The sequence below is a fragment of the Hemicordylus capensis genome, chromosome 5 (assembly GCF_027244095.1).
Source record: "Hemicordylus capensis ecotype Gifberg chromosome 5, rHemCap1.1.pri, whole genome shotgun sequence".
In the NCBI taxonomy this organism is placed as follows: domain Eukaryota; kingdom Metazoa; phylum Chordata; class Lepidosauria; order Squamata; family Cordylidae; genus Hemicordylus; species Hemicordylus capensis.
The window spans coordinates 94,486,744-94,504,392 of NC_069661.1; the positions used below are offsets into that span (position 1 = coordinate 94,486,744).

The following is a 17,649-nucleotide window of genomic DNA, read 5'->3' on the forward strand; positions in this document are numbered from 1 at the left end:
ATCACAGCACTATAGTAAATATTCAGCATCACTTCTGCCCTTGGAGTGGGTTTGGCTCTAGTCTGCTGAACTGTGGAGCACAACTGGAGATGCTGAGAGGACAGGCCTCTATACCAGGGATTCTCAACGTTGGGTCCCCAAATGCTATTGGACTTCAACTCCCATAATCCCCAACCAAAGGCCAGTGGGGCTGGGGATTATGGGAGTTGAAGTCCAATAATATCTGGAGACACAATGTTGAGAATCCCTGCTCTATACCACTGTGGAGTCTATGAATCCACCTGCTCAGATGTGCCCCCAAACCCCACTGCCTGTGCCAGTTGTGTTAGCCAAGCAGCAGGTTGGTCACTCATGATTTCCACAAAACAGACTTTGTCTATGCCCCAGGTGATCATAATCCATGATAATTATCAGCACTTGCAAAGCTGCACTCCATTTCTTTGCGCTCCTGCTTTTTATTTGGCTATAATTGGAGGCTGATGGTGGGATACAAGCTCTACTAATACAGAAGGCCCTTTTTCCCCATGAAGGTTAGGTTCCTGGTTACTATTGTGAATGGGGAAACCATGGGGGGGACTTTGAGCCTATGGGATCTGAGGGTTAGGTTCCTCGGAAAATTTCTGAGTCCCCCAAATCACCCAAAAGTGATATGCAGGGAGCAGAAATAAGCAAGAAATACAGCACTGTGCCGTGGCTGCTCCAACTCTCCAGCTCCTCCAGTAATGACCCCCAAACCAACTTAGCAATCACTGTATCCTTACCAGAGCCACCCCACAAGGGACCCTCTCCTCCTCACAGGGAGGAGAGCTGGTCTTGTGGTAGGAAGCATGAATTGTCCCCTTTGCTAAGCAGGATCTGCCCTGTTTTGCATTTGAGCACTGTAAGATATTCCTCTTAGGGGGTGGGGCTGCTCTGGAAAGAGCATCTGCATGCTTGCATGCAGAACATTTCAAGTTCCCTCCCTGGCATCTCCAGATAGGACTGGGAGACTTCTGTCTATAACCTTAGAGAAGCTGCTGCCAGTCTGTGTAGACAATACTGAGCTAGATGGACCAATGGTCTGACTCAGTATAAGACAGCTTCCTATGTTCCTATGTAATAATCCAGAACAATGTAGAATCCAGAATCCAGTACAATACTGTACAGTAACAACACATTATAGTACTGAACTGTATTGTCCTGTACTGTACAAAGGCCCACCCCCAAGGAACAATCCCAAAGATGCCCTGGGCTTTACCTTGAACAGCACCTCTAAAAGACACTCCAAAGCAAACTCCAAATTCCTCTAAGACTCTCTCTCCAACCTCCAACCACCCAAAAAGCCCCTCCCACAAACATTGCATAGAAAAGGCATCTCCTGAAAATGTAAACGAAAGTTGCACCTGCAAAAACCATGAATAGCCAAAACCGCATACCGCAGAAAAGGAGACCTGGTATATGTGAGTTAACTGTGAATAAATGAAACCATGGACAATGAGGGCCTCCTGTACTGCTCACTGCTACGGTGAACAGGAGTGGCAGCACGTACTAGCCCCCAATGTCAACATAAATGGAGAATTGGGGCTCTAGACTTTTCGTTTGGGTAAGAACACTAGAACTACAAAAATAAAGTCAGCAAAAGGGCATTTCAGATTTATTAAAAACGGAGCTCTTTTCTTTGCAAAAGTATTAAAAGTCAGTATAGGAGAAATAGTATATACCTGTAACAAATTGTCATTCTGCAAGTAGTATTCTGTGTTCTTTGGCTGCAGTGGCACCAGTGTAGCTACTGTAGCACAGACAAGCTGAAAAACAAAAATGAGCAATGTAGTATTTCTTTCTAAATTTAAGTGTTTTTCGTTTCCCCCCAGAAGGTATATTCTCTTCCATATGAGACTGTGACTCACTTATGACGTTAATGAATATTAATCCATCTGTGCTGTATTATGGTTGGCGTCTCTCCCATCCCTCATGAGAAATGTGGTCATTGCAGAGTTCATCTCCTGCTACAAAAAAGAACAGAAAGGAAAAGAGAGAGAACGTTGTGTTTCATGCAGTTTATGAATATGTGTTACGAGAGAGAAAAGAGTACAAAGAGATTGTATGACAAAAATAACATTTTAGTCTTTAGTCCTGGGATAAGAATTTTGCTATTGAAGTTGTCTTTGTTCTTGCCACTGATAATCTGGGAAAGCTCAAGCAGTTTATGTCTTGACTTGGAGATCCAGTAAGATAAATCTCATGGACCACTGGCCTGAGTTGATCACAAATGGGCAATTGTTGAGAGGAAATAACTACAGAAGGCAATCCTTGTATCTAAAATGTGTTTTTGTGTTGTCTTATTTTTCAGGAAAAAATGGGTAGTGTGTGAAAGATAGACTTGCTGACAGTGGCTCATCAGCATCCGCAGTTCAGTACAGACTGGGGTCTGTAGGGAGACCCTTTGTTCAAGTTCCCACACTTCAAACCTTGAGACCTGCTCAGGCACACATCTAAAGGCCTGACTTTATACACCAGATGTGACTTGTTATTCATAAACATTTGGCTTTCAAGAGCATTGCATCAGTGTTAGGATGCACTGCAGAATAGCAATGTGGACAGACCTCACATTTTGGAACCTGCCAATTATTTGTTAAGACATTTCGTTTGGCCCAGCCATGTGAATAGGGTGCTGTCCAAAAAATGTGATGGGCTTGGAACAGAAACAGGATTATTCTGAGTCCTCTGGGAAATTTTGTACACTGCAGATGGCCATATCTTGCTGTTGTTCAGGAGAAGGAAAATTTCAGCATCCTTTCGTGCTTAACTTATTTCACTCCATCCCAGATTACCATCATTGTCTCAATGGAATATTTGGTTTTTTAAAAAGTAAAAGGCAGAACCACAGCAGCTCATTGCTCAAGGTCATTTGGCAAAAGCATCAAGTTTTATTTCATTACAATTACTTAATGTGGCTAATATATCCATCTGATTTATAATATATGCTAAACTTCTTACAAACGGTATTTTGGGAACTGCCTGTCGATTTGCCTTTTGGGTGTGCCAAGCTGCCAGGAATGCATCTTAAACTATGTTCAGTATATTGGCTAGGGAGAGGTTCTTTTCTAGATCAGAGCTTGGAAAAGGGCAGTATACAAATGCCATTTGATATAGATGAATACCCTTTAAAAAAAGCTTGAGAATTAGCATGTGCCTATGCTAAAAACAATTTCATATACATGTTATAGCTTTCCTTCTTCCTCTTCCCTCTCCTCCCTGCCCAAAAATTGGAGGGAAAGATAGGACCAGGAATCTCAAGTGCAATGTTCTCAGCTGCAAGGAATACATTTCCTAGGGTTTCGAAGCCAAGTAAATGCTAAGTCAAGACAATTCCTGGAAAATTGGTGGTGTTGATGTAGTCAACAAATATTTCACTCAGGCAAACTTTAACTGAGAATAGTATTCCCCTTTATGAATTAGGGTTCTATTTGGCTGGTGTTTGACGCATTTGCCTGGTCCAGGCAATATAAAAACCACAGGGCCAAATTACACAAAATGATGAAAGATCCACTTTTCCAGAGTATGTGGGTTTTGTTTGCTTTTAATTAAATGAAGCCCAAATCATAGAAGGAGGGTAGCACTGAGGTTTTTAACCTTTCCCCTCCACTGTTTTCACAATCTCAATTGCCCCCTGAAGTGGCTAGGCTAAAGCATATAGGTATCTATATTGTTAATCACCCAACCCTCACCTGTTGCTGCCCCAGTCTAATTCATGCTTCCCACATGACGGGTACTTTTGACTAAAAAAAACAACAACAGGAAATCAGATCATGGACCTCCCAGTGTCTCCTTGGACTGCAGTCCATTCAGGCATCCTCCACCCCGAGAGAGAGAGCGAGAGCGAACCTAACAAGCCAGATTCCTCAGAGTATCTGGCCAAAGTTTGAGCAACCATTCCTGCCACTCAGCCCACTAGAGGCTCTCTGAATGCATCACATTAAAATAACTCTCTGGGTCATGTGCTTTGGCAGAATATATTTTTACTTTAGAAACAATGCAATCCTCCCTATGAATTATGTTATCAGATTTCACCTGAACGGTCTGGTACAAAATATGGTAGAAAAATATTAAAACAGAGCATGGATCACAGTCCAAGATTCTCAGCTTTTTGGCTCAGGTCCTGAACTCTAAGGCTCAGATCCTTAAATCATCAGACCTAGTTGTCTTCTTTTCACTGGAGCTTTGAATTGCACAAGTGGTTTTAAGATCTTTCCCCTCCAGTTTTTACAACTACAGCTATCCAAAGACTTGTGATGATCCTGCATTTACAAAAGAGCAGGGCAGTGCAGAAAGTTTCCATCCGGTGTGAATAACAAATATGGAACATGGAAGCTTGTTACAAGTGAGGGCTTATTTGTGTATTAAGTCTAGCGTCCAAGCAACGCTTTCTGAACTGTATGTTAAGAGGTATAACCTGCAAGCAGGGCTTTCATAACAATTTTTAATTTCTAGCATAATGCTACAAGATAATCATTCTAAAATCACACATGGTTTGCAGACATGGACAGAGAACCTTTTGGCCTAATGCTAAGGTTAGATGGTAGTTCATGAAATGAAATGAACTTACAGCAGATTTAAAACAGACAAAAACACTTTTTACAGGCTACATACTTGAACCATATCACAGGATATGATGATGAGGGCCAAAAGGTAATCAGGGGGTTCAGGGAAAGACTAGATCAAATTAGTAAAATGGTTAGTAGTTGGGTTTTTTTTAAGGTATAGAAAAAATAGATTAGAAAGGGAAATAAATCACATTACTAGTCCAGAGTGGGGGAAATTTTCTGTTGCAAAATGGTCTACAACTACTACTGTTCTAAGCTTCTGAGCTACTGCGGTTCTAAGGTAGGTCTCTTGTGTCCACTTCTTCTCTATCAGGAGCCAGCGAAGCGATTCATACCACAAGAGATCATCAAGGTTACTGGTCTGTTTCCAAAGGAAAATACTTTCCTTCATCAGTCCCAGCAACAGTCCCGGCTGCCTCGCCAGCTCTTTGACCTCGAGGAGCACTGCCAACAACACACATAGCCTTACCCTGCTCCTCTGCAATGCCATGTCTGTCCAAAATAAATCTGAGCTCATCCATGATTTGATCATGGATGAAGGGGCCGACCTGGTATGTCCTGTATTTCCAAGACTTGGTTGGGGGAGGCTAGTGGCCAAGTTTGGTCCCAGCTTCTCCCTCCACGAAATTCTGTAGAGGAGCAGGTGAGGGGACGTCGGCGGGGAGGTGGAGTGGCTGTGGTCTATAGGGATGACATCTCCCTTACCAGGGTCTCTGTTAGGGTATCAGACCATATTGAATGTGTGTACTTAAGTTGGGGGACCAGGGATAGGCTGGGACTTCTGCTGGTGTACTGATTGCCCCGCTGCTCAGCAGAATCCCTTACTGAGCTCACAGACTTGGTCATGGAACTCGCGTTGGAGTCTCCCAGACTCTTGGTATTGGGGGACTTCAATGTTCATCTCAGGACCAATCTGTCCGGGGCAGCTCAGGAGTTCATAGCAGCCATGACAACTATGGGCCTATCCCAAGTGGTATTGGGATATACCACATGTGACTGACGCATATTGCAGGTCACATGCTTGATTTGGTCTTTTACTCTGATCAGGGTGGTGTTCCATGGGTGGGGATTCCTGTGATCTTCCTATTGTCATGGACGGACCACCATCTGGTTAAGGTTGGACTTACAACCACTTCCTACCTCCACAGGGGTGAGGGGCCTATTAGAATGGTCTGCCCAAAGAGGTTACTGGATCCAGTAGGATTCCAAGAAGCCTTAGAGGGATTTAATGTTGGCTTTGCCGCTGATCCTATTGATGCCCTAGCTGAGAATTGGACCAACTTGCTCACCAGGGCAGTAGACACGATTGCTCCCAAGCGTCCCCTCCGACCCACTTCAAAACTGGCCCCTTGGTATATGGAAGATCTACGGGGGCAGAAGCAGTAAGGTACGCGACTGGAACACAAGTGGAGAAAGACTTGACTCAAATCCGACAGATTGATACATAGAGCACATTTAAAGATCTGTGCTCAGGCAATATGTGCAGCAAAGAGGTGGTACTTTTCTGCCTGTATTGCCTCTGCAAGTTCACGTCCAGCGGACATGTTAATGGTTGTGAGGGGACTAGTATCTGCCCCGCCTCCCTTGAACCAGAATTTGGAGTCATCAGTTACCTGCTGTGATGTGTTTAAAGAGCTTTTCGCAGATAAAATCTCTTGGATTTGGGCCGACCTAGATGGAGACTCCACAATTAATTTGATGTCTGAACTGGAAGTGCCCAACAACTCCTCTTATGTGATTTGACTGGATTGGTTTCAGTTTGTGACTCCTGAGGATGTGGACAAGCTGCTTGGAGCGGTGAGGCCTACCACTTGTTCTCTTGACCCTTGTCCAACATGGCTTGTTCGATCTAGCAGGGAGGTTGTTGTAAAAAGCCTGGTAGAAATCATAAATGCTTCTCTGAGGGATGGCAGGATGCCTCCTTGTCTTAAGGAGGCAATCATTAGACCTCTTCTAAAGAAGCCTGAATTAGATCCCTCAGAGTTGAGCAATTATAGGCCTGTTTCCAACCTCCCATGGCTGGACAAGGTAATTGAGAAGGTGGTGGCCTCTCAGCTCCAGGCGGTCTTGGAAGAAACTGATTATCTAGACCCATTTCAAACTGGGTTTTAGGCGCCCACCTAAAAACTTATGGGGTGGAGACTGCCTTGGTAAGCCTGATCAATGATCTCCAATTGGGAAGTGACAGAGGAAGTGTGACTCTGTTGTTCCTTCTGGATCTCTCGGTGGCTTTCGATACTATCGACCATAGTATCCTTCTGGAACATCTGAGGGTGTTGGGGGTGGGAGGCACTGTTTTACAGTGGTTCCGCTCCTACCTCTCGGACAGATTCCAGATGGTGTCAATTGGAGATTGTTGCTCTTCAAAATCTGAGCTTAAGTATGATGTCCCTCAAGGATCCATACTTTCTCCAATGCTTTTTAACATCTACATGAAACCGCTGGGAGAGATCATCAGGGGATTTGGAGCTGGGTGTTACCAGTATGTTGATGACACCCAGATCTACTTCTCCATGTCAACTTCTTCAGGAGCTGGCATATCCTCCCTAAATGCCTGCCTGGAAGCAGTAATGGGCTGGATGAGGGAGAATAAATTGAAGTTGAATCCAGATAAGACGGAGGTACTTATTGTGCGGGGTCAGAACACCAGAGATGATTTTGATCTACCTGTTCTAGATTGGGTCACACTTCCCCAAAAGGAACAGGTTCACAGTCTGGGAGTACTTCTGGATTCACACCTCTCCCTGGTTTATCAGGTGGAGGCAGTGGCCAGGGGTGCTTTCTATCAGCTCTGGCTGATACGCCAGCTGCACCCGTTTCTCTAGATCAATGACCTCAAAACAGTGGTACATCTGTTGGTAACCTCCAGACTTGACTTCTGTAATGTGCTCTATGTGGGGCTGCCTTTGTACATAGTCCGGAAACTTCAGTTGGTTCAGAATGCGGCAGCCAGGTTTGTCTCTGGGTCATCTCAGAGAGACCACATTACTCCTTTACTGATGGAGTTATACTGCCTGCCAATAGGTTTCCAGACAAAATACAAAGTGCTAGTTATAACTTATAAAGCCCTAAACGGCTTAGGCCCTGGGTATTTTAGAGAGCATCTTCTTCACTATGAGCCCCATTGCCCATTGAGGTAATCTGAGGACGTCTGTCTCCAGTTACCGCCAACCTGTTTGGTGGCTACACAGAAACGGGCCTTCTCGGTCGCTGCGCTGAGATTGTGGAATGCGCTCCCTGTTGAGATACAATCCTCCCCATCTCTGACAGTTTTTAAAAACACCTGAAAACCCATCTGTTCTCCCAAGCTTTCTCAGCTTTTTAAATTTTTAGGTTTTAATCTCTGGTTTAATAATAAGTATTATTATTAGCCAGAGGCTAATAATAATAACAACAACAAGCAACTTTACTGGGAACAGCCTATATTCTGCGACGATATCTATAATAACAACAAGAACAATATTGATAACAAAATTCTGACATCCCAGGTCCTTAGGAAGGACTCGATGTCTGGATAAAGCAAACCAGTCAATAACACCTGCCTGACTGTCTAAACAAGACATAATAATAAGTGACAGTCATTTGATCCATGCCACTACTCTCTGGCTTCTAAAACTTTGCTGATCTTCCTCAGTCTGTTGCTGGTTGCTATCCATCTGTGCCTGCCCAACTGATTCTTGGAGATGAACACCTGACATCTGTCCTTGGATATCTATCAATGGTGTATGAAATAATTTTATTTTTGATGGCTTATTAAGACATACCAAGTGAACCATTTGAAGACACATCTTCATTTCATTTGTAAAGGCAAAATAGTCTTCTTAACTTGGTATGTTTTTAGAGAGGTTGAGCCAATTATCTACTGTTTTCTGGTTCACACTTTCACCCCTGGATTAATACAATAATATGGTGTGTTATGAATATCATGCGGCTTTTTCTGCTGGAGCTGAATATCAAAAAGGATAGATCATAGGGTTACTAATTTCTTTGAAATAGTATCTGCAAACTCTCTGTGCCTATTGTTTGAAAGGTTACAGACTTTTTTCCCCACTCAATATTAAACTACTAGCCTTATGTTTGACATCTTCTGCTACATACAAAAGGGCTCAAATATTATTTTTTGTTATACAGTGATATTGCAAAAAAATATTTTTGGCAGACAGAACTGCAGCAGAATCTACACCTAGAAAGCTAATGAATTCTTAGCTATCACCTTGTCCACTTGCTTTGTAACCCTTTATCTTCGCATTTAAAACCTTCATGGACAAATATAGTGGCAGAGATTATTGTGGATTATGTCATTTTGAAATATGCCATGGGCTAACTGGAAGTCCAGGAGCTTTCAAGGGTAGACCTTCTAGAGTCTACAAAGTCCCATTATTCCAGCCTTCACCAGATAATGATCTATAGTAATGGAGTCATTAAAAGAGCCTCCTGCAGATCATAGGAGACAGATCCTACAGATCTCATTTGCACTCAGTACAAAACACCAACTCAGGCATGACCTGCTCAATATGTTGAGCCAGAAATTATTGTTATTTAAAATAGTTATACCCCACTTTTCACACACACACACACACACAGAGCAAAGCAATTTACATGGCAAAATATATGAGAAAATGTTTCCTTGTCCCAAAAGGGCTCACAATCGACCAAATAAACAGACACAAAAAGAAGACACCAACAACAGCCACTGGACAGAAGCTATGCTGGACTGAACAGGAGCAGTTGAGCTCCCCTTGCTAAGTAAATGGTTTAAAAAGTCACCATTTTAAAAAAGTGCTTCTTACTCTTCCCGCCGCTTCCCTCCCCCCCAGCACACCTTTTTTAGTTAGCAATTGGGGGGGCAGGATACCTCCCTGCCGCACCTTCCCCTGCTCGGCTGCAAAAGGCTTCAGAAAGCCTTTTGAGCGTGTGGACGTCACGCACACACGTTGCAGAGACATGACGCATGTGTGACATGCGCATGTGCAAAAGGCTTCCTGAAGCCTTTTGCAGCCGAGCGGGGGAAGGGGCAGCAGGGAGGTATCCTGCCGCCCCAATTACTAACTAAAAAAGGCACGCCGGGGGGTAGCGGCCGGAGGGGTAAGTACATCCTCCCCCTGCCCTTAAAGGAATCCCCACCCCAGTCCTGCCAAACCCCGAACCGCCCATGTCCAGACTGGTCTGGAGGCCTGTAGAATGGCCTCCGGACCAGTCTGTGCACATCACTAATTACCTCTAGAGATGTGCACAAATCGGAATATGTGATTCAATTTGAGTTCAGATCGAATTACAAAATACTCGAATCAGTTCATCAAAACAGTGGCCATTGCCAGCTGTTTTGATGAATGAACTTGAACCTGTTTGAGTGATTCAAGTGATTCAGCCATAGGGGAAAATGGGGAAACTGAGTCACCCCATTGTGGTGGGCTGAATTGTGGGGCATGATGGGTGCTACCTACCACCCAACCCACAAAAGAAATGGGCAGGCAGGCATTTTTTTAAAAAAAGTAACCTTTCCTGCCCCCCCCCAAAAAACCCATAGGATGCTATGGGGGGGGGGGTTGATGAAAGGTTAAAAAAAATTAAATCACTCACTTGCCCATTGGGGGGGGTGAGTTTGGTGGTAGGTAGCATCCATCATGCTGTACCACCCAATCCCCTTTGGTGTCCCTAGGACCTACCCATGGGGAACAATCGAGCATTTTGAGTTCCCCACTGTTCCATATGGCCGAAACAAGCACAGTATGCAATTTTTGCAACACTCCCTTGAAAAACACTGCAAAACAGAAGCACACAGTCCCTCCCAACAGTGGACACCGTATGTTGCCAAACACATAGTCCAAAAATGGCCAAAAATGAATCACTGACCCAGAATCCCCTCCAGGTACAGTCCCTGTGCTGCAGTAATATCACTAGCGCAAGTTGCTCTCTCTCACACAATTATGGCTCCTTACTTCAGCATTGCAACAGCTTCCACAGCAGCATCCTTAGCAGCCAGCAAGCACAGACATAAGCTCAACTAGAGCAATGTCTTCTTCAATCACATTTTGACTGAGAACACCTTGCAATGCAGAATGCAGATCACAAAGCAGACCAGAGCAGTTAGTGAAGCACAAGCTAGTCTCAAGGCCAGACATGAAGCTCATCACAGCAGTCACCAAGAAATATTACACACATACAAACACGCTTATTATTGTTGTTGTTATTATATATTATTTTACACAGTCAGACAGGTGTTATTGACTGGTTTGTTTTATCCAGACATCGAGTCCTTCCCAAGGACCTGGGAGGCCAGAATTTTATTGTTAATGTTGTTGCTGTTGTTATAGATATTGTTGCAGAATATAGGCTGTTCCCAGTAAAGCTGCTTTTATTATTATTATTATTTGATTTCTATACTGCCCTTTGAAAAATGGCTCAGGGTGGTTTATACAGAGAAATAACAAATAAATAGGATCGAACGCTGTCCCCAAAGGGCTCACAATCTAAAAAGAAATGTAAGATAGAAATCAGCAACAGTCACTGGAGGTACTGTGCTGGGGGTGGAGAGGGCTAGTTACTCACCCCCTGCTAAATAAAGAGAATCACCAACCACGTTAAAAGGTGCCTCTTTGCCAAGTTAGCAGGGGTTAATAAACTTTATTTGTTAGCCGTTCCGTAACAAATTGTTCTCTGGGTGGCTCACAACACAGCATTAAAACATAAAATAAAAACACATAACACATTAAATCATAGCAGACCAAACCAGAAGTTTGGGGAGAGAGAAACAAAACAAAATATGACAGAGAGAGACAGAGAGAGAGAGAGAGAGAGAGAGAGATTAGCTGCCACTGTCTATTACAAAACCACAACTCAAGGCAGGTAGGCAACTCAAGTTCTGCCTTTGTCAATCGGAGATTCAGCAAAACCAGAGAGTTAAGAATATACCAGCAATACCACAGCATACTATACTCAGTGCTGGGTGGGGGGAGCCACAAAATCATACCTTCTTTGATTTCTTGCTTCTTCCTCATCTGCTGTATCCTTTGGAAACATTTTGAAATTCCCTCCTTTTTTGTTCCCTCCTCCCTGCTCCCAGCCAATGAGGGCACAGTTGCCCATGACAACACTTGATTTGTATAACAAGCCAACCAAGAAGCAAGGAGATCTCAAGCCAATCAGAAGCCAGTGCCAGAAAACCAGTCAGCAAGTGGGGAAAGCCCACTGGAATGGCACTTGAATAACTCAAATCAATTTGCACTCGAATTGGGGTCAATTTGATTCAAACTTGAATCAGCCCCTTTGTTCTAAGAGCAATTCAATTTGAGTTTGAATTGCTAAAAATGGCCCAAATTGAGCTCAAGTCGATTCAACTTAAATTGATTTGCCCATCTCTAATTACCACCTGTATAAATTCAGTTAGAAGTTGGTTAGACAGTGTGGGAGGTGAACAGCTTCCCTAATCTATGCCTCATACCAGATACAAAAGTAGTTTGTCAGACAGGGCATCTGGTGAGCAAAGTGGCCTTTTTGTGGCTCATGTTCACCCATCTCCTTGCCCACCCTCCCAGCAGTAGTGCTTTAATGCATATCTTGGTGGAGACAACTGTACCACTGCAAGGCCTGGTACAACCAAGGTTACAACCAAGGCTCAATTCCCTTCTTTGACTGCAACTGCGAAGTTGTACATAAACTTAATCCCCATATGCAACCCCAGGTTACCAGTTCAGGACCCACTTTGAGCTTGAGTCCTGATGTGATAATGACCATATGTTTGGCAGAAACCTAACGAACTGGATCAAGGGGACTTTAAACTAAATGTTGTAGGGAATGGAGAAAAATGTCTGAAGGTAAAATTCAAAGGTAAATTTCATCAGCCAATTACAAAAAGCAACTTTACTGGGAACAGCCTATATTCTGCGACAATATCTATAACAACAGCAACAACATTGACAATAAAATTCAGCCATCCCAGGTCCTTGGGAAGGACTCGATGTCTGGATAAAAGAAATCAGTCAATAACACCTGTCTGACTGCGTAAACAAGAAATAATAATAACAACAACAATACACCAGATATAACTGTAGTCAAGAAGAAAGGAAAACAAGTTAAAACAATCGACATAGCAATACCAGGGGATAGCAGAATAGAAGAAAAAGAAATAGAAAAAATCACAAAATACAAAGATCTACAAATTGAAATTGAAAGGCTGTGGCAGAAAAAGACCAAAATAATCCCAGTGGTAATTGGCGCCCTGGGTGCAGTTCCAAAAGACCTTGAAGAGCACCTCAACACCATAGGGGCTACAGAAATCACCATCAACCAATTACAAAAAGCAGCTTTACCGGGAACAGCCTATATTCTGCGACGATATCTATAACAACAGCAACAACATTGACAATAAAATTCAGCTATCCCAGGACCTTGGGAAGGACTCGATGTCTGGATAAAACAAACCAGTCAATAACACCTGTCTGAGTGTGTAAATAAATAAATAATAATAAAAATATATTTTACTGACTGCCAGGTATAACTGACTGTCAGGATGGAATGTAGCAATTGTGAAGAGTAGTTCAGAAAGAATAGATGCAAATTAAGGGGAAAGGGAGTAGCATTATATGTCAAAAATGTGTGTATCTGCACAGATATCCAAGAGAGCCCAGTGAAGAGGGCATCTCAGTTAAAATAAAGAAGGAAATACAAACAATATTGTAGTTGGAGTCTGCTGTAGACTTCCATACCAAGGAGAGGATGTCACTGATGCTTTCCTGAAACAAATTACAGATTTTTCAAAGAAGCAAGAATTAGTAGTAATGTGGGACTTCAACTATTGTTGTATTTGCTGGCCAATAAACTCCAAAAAGCATTAAATTGCCAGCAGATTCCAGGCACTTCTCTAGCAACTTCCTGTTTCAGAAGCCCCAAATCCTCAGATGACATCAGAAAGCCACCACTCACTAGCTTCTAAATCTGCTGGTCTTCCTTAGTTGGTGCAGTATGTTGCTGAGAGTTATTCATCTGTGCTGCCCATCTGCCTTCCACACAGTCCAAGCTGATTCTTGGAGCTCAACACCAGACATTGTGTGGAAGAAGGAACAAGGGGATCAGCTATCCTTGATTTGATCCTAACCAATAGGTGAGAGTTGGTCACCTATTTGGTGTTGGTTGATAATGATAAACTTTATGATGATCATAGATTAGACTCAGATCAGACTGTACAACAAAAAAACATTACATAAGACTAGAGCGTATAATACAAACAATGTAGCAAAACCTAGCCAGCTTGAAAGTGATCTCTTTACAAAAGTTAGCTAACAAGAACTCTAAATAAAATTCATCGGAGTGACCTGGGGTTGAGGTTGAAGCAGTGGGTACTTTTGCCAATGACATAAAACTGGTAGAGCTGACATTAAAGGTAAAGTGTGCCATCGAGTCGGTGTCGACTCCTGGTGACCACAGAGCCCTGTGATTGTCTTTGGTAGAATATAGGAGGGGTTTACCATTGCCTCCTCCCATGCAGTATGAGATGATGCCTTTCAGCATCTTCCTGAATCGCTGCTGCACGATATAGGTATTTCCCATAGTCTGGGAACATACCAGCGGGGATTCAAACCAGCAGCCTCTTGCTTGGTAGTCAAGCCATTTCCCCACTGCACCATTAGGTGGCTCAGAAGACAACAGCATTCAAAATAGCCTTCACAAAACAGAAAACAGCTGAAACAAATGAAATGAAATTCAGCAGAGACAAATGCAAAGTTTGCACCTAGGCAAAATAGAATAAAATAAAATGCACAGGAATAGGATGTGGGGTGGTATCTGGCTTGGCAGCAGTACATGTGAAAAGGATCTCAGGACTGCGGTTGGTCATATGTTTAACATGAGTTAGCGACGTGATGCAAAAACAGTTAATGTGATTTTAGGCTGCATTAATAGAACTATAATTTCCAAGTCATGAGATGTTATAGCTCCACTTTTTTCCCATATTACTCAGACTTAATCTGGAATGCTGTGTCCGGTTGCGAGTGCTGCACTTTAAAGAGGGTGTAGACAGACTGGAATGGGTTCAGAGAGCGCAACTAAGAGGGTCAGAGGGCTGGAAAATAAGCCCCATGAGGAAGGAACTGTATATGTTTAGTAAACTAGAGGAGACCGTGAGGGTGCAAATTTCAAAGACCTCCCCAGAGCCACATGAAAATATGTCCCTGAGAATTGCAGAGCCCTGAGGGACATATTTTCATGTGACACATAGTGGTTCCAGGGGGAAGGGGAGTTGTCAAAATGCTCTCTCTCTCACACACACACACAGACAAACACAAAGTGCAAATGCTGGTGCTGCATAAATTGGGAACTCATTGGGAATGCCATTGCTTCTTATGTAGCACTGGCTCTTCCTTAGTCCAGATGTCAGCCACTAAAAGCAGTTTGACTAAACTAAATCCTGGGAGAGGGCTCTTGCTTTCTGAAGGTCTTCCAAGCAGAAGCTGGACAGCCATCTGTTGGAGATGCACTAGCTCTGGATTTCTTGCATAAAGTGGGGGCTTGGACTAGATGGCCTACAAGGCCCCTCCATCTCTATGAGTCTATAAAGACCCTAGTTCAATCCTGGCCCTGGTCAGAGTACTTAAACCCCATTTTAAGTGTATAGGATTTAGGTAGCATAGCTGTATGCAGGATAACCATTTTCATTGTTGTTTTCTGCAGTCCTGCATTCTGATTACTCACAGAGTGCTCTTTTTATCTCAGAAATACCTATAAAATAAGTTTGTCTACACCATAAATGAGTCGAGTGAAAACTCTGTGTGGCCTCTATAATTTAATAAAACTCAGCATCAGCATTTCTTCCATATTTAAAGCAAATCAACAAATGGAGCTCTGTCATACAGTTTGGCATTCCTTAAGAGATCTTTCTTCTTTGATTCTTGTTTCTAGAATTGTTTTTTCAAACCAGGTATATAAATGTGTGTGTGGGGGGGCTATTATTTGTTCCTCCTAGAAATAACCACAAGAGTTCTGGTAGCATTTGTTATATGAATAGTTAACATGTATTATTAATTGATACTCTAATTAAAGCCATGCCAGTGCTTTCCATTAGCTTACTCTTGAATTTTTACGGAACTGTCCGTCTGGTTTTAATCAAAACCAAATGGCAATCCAAGTTCCCAGGCTGGAACAACTAGGAGGAAATCATTTAGAGGAGGCAGAAGAAAGCAGAAAAGATAAACAGCAGATAGTTTCACCAAATCTGTATAGAATGGAGGATGTAGATGCTGTGGGCTGCTCTAGAGATATGATTCAGGCACTCTGTCAGACTGGAAAAGAGTAGTTACAAGTGTTTTGTGTCAACTGAATTCTAATATGATCAAGATGGAGTCTATCCTCACACGTTTACAGTCCTGGATCTGTGAGACTCTGGAGAATTCTCCATAAAGGTAATATGTTATATAAATACTGTAGTTGCCTCTATATGCCATGGCATTGGTTAGAAAGCTCACTGGTGAAACTTCATCTTTACAACATGTCTGCATAAGCTGTATCTATATTGTCTGTCCTCTGTTTTCCTGCTCGCCAGCCTGTTTTTCTGCTAGTTATTTTCTCAATGTATGAAAGAAAAACTTTCTTGGAAGCTTTATATTGTATTAATTGCAGCCAATTTTCCTTGCTGTTTTTCATCTGCCGCTCAAAAGGGTGCAAAGATTCTGAAATTTATTTACAATTGTGCTTGTATTTGGGGAGGGAGAGTTAATAAAATTTGTGTGTGTGTGAGAGAGAGAGGGGGTGGGGTGGGGGAGAATGAATATTCATAAGAAACAACAAGTTAGAGACAATTGGGAAATTAGAGAATGGTGTCATAAATATCCAATATCAGTGTTTTCTCAAGAGTGTATTGGATCAGGACGTCAGACTTTACACACACACACACACACTCACCACACACTACTCAACAGCAGGAAATACTTTTCAGGCAATCTGGGCCTGGTTGTTTGAGGCCCCCTCTCACAAAACATCAGTCTACATTTAGTAGACAGAAGCAACTAGGGAAAGCTTGGTAGAATTCCACTTTGTTAAGGCTCCCTCCAGCTGCAGAACGTGTTTCAGTCAGAATCACACATATAGAGCAGAACTGCTGAGAATAAAGCAATGATCTCAGCAATGAAATCTGAACTTTATGCTAAATAGAGGCTGAGACGGATTCTAGGTTGGTTCCCCCCCCTTTGCCTCTCTTTTTGTATAAACAGCTAAAGTATTTAGAGAAGAAATTTTGACCATTTATGCAGTACTTTCTTGCCATCTTGGTGAGGTGAATCTGGAAGCCTTTTAAAAATATGTATAATAAAGCTGATTTGTGGACATTTTCTGGAATCTATTATACAAAATGCCAGTACTCTGTAGTGAAGCTTTCTACGCTGAAGATTTCAACAGTATAACTGGAATGAAAAAAGTCACAGTAAGTGGAAGATTGCATGCCAGCTGTGTCTTTTTTTTTTTTAATGCAAGCTCTAAAGCAAATCTTTGCCAAGAGTTTCTGTTAAAATGTAAATGCTGTCCTGTAGTGTCTGTTTAGTTACAAATGACACTTGCAAAGTCTTGCTTATGTATTTTGCAGTGGCTATAACATTGAGAAATGTGACTAGATTTTTCTCATTCCCTTCACTACCAATAAGAAGAATAAGCACTAGGGTTAAAAGAAGAAGAAGAAGCCACATCTCCCTTTGGTTCTGATACAGGTTTATATCAGCCATATCTTTCCTAAGCTTGGCCCCAAAGAGCTTTACAATATTGAAGTATTTATTATTTAATGCTTGGATATACAGTTTCAAAATGTTTCAGCCAACAAGGTTAGGTGTTGTATGAGTGAAATATCAGTGAAGAGGGGACAAATTAAGGATAACCATAATATAAGTAATTATTTTGTCATGGTATATGCCAGTTATTGTTTTAAGGGCGTAAGGAATCACAGTACAGTTACCTATAGTGCAGCTTAAGTTTAAAGATTCCATTTGGGTTCTTCCAAAGGGCAAAAAGTGGCCTCATATCAATTCTATGTGAAGCTTCCACAGAACCGATATTGTGTTGCAAACATAAGCAATAGCCATATAGGAAA

At 42.4% G+C, this 17,649-nt stretch overlaps 1 protein-coding gene and 1 long non-coding RNA gene across 5 annotated transcripts in view; one reads left to right on the top strand and one right to left on the bottom strand.

Moving 5' to 3' along the window:
• Positions 1–1,667: 1,667 nt before the first annotated feature.
• On the bottom strand, positions 1,668–11,588 carry LOC128326458 (uncharacterized). Its single transcript, XR_008308053.1, has 3 exons — positions 11,554–11,588; positions 1,887–1,985; positions 1,668–1,784 (listed from the first exon to the last, which is right to left on the bottom strand). It is a non-coding gene; the product is annotated as an uncharacterized LOC128326458 (long non-coding RNA).
• Positions 11,589–15,890: 4,302 nt separating this feature from the next.
• The window catches only part of DLC1 (DLC1 Rho GTPase activating protein), a 338,048-nt gene continuing 336,289 nt past the window's right edge, over positions 15,891–17,649 (top strand). For 2 of the 4 annotated variants that reach the window (XM_053255903.1, XM_053255905.1), the window contains exon 1: positions 15,891–15,976. The gene's annotated coding sequence lies outside the window, so the exon portion shown is untranslated. Of the gene's footprint in view, positions 15,977–16,868; positions 16,993–17,649 lie in introns of those variants that run through there. The other 2 variants (XM_053255906.1, XM_053255904.1) reach the window with 2 other exon arrangements.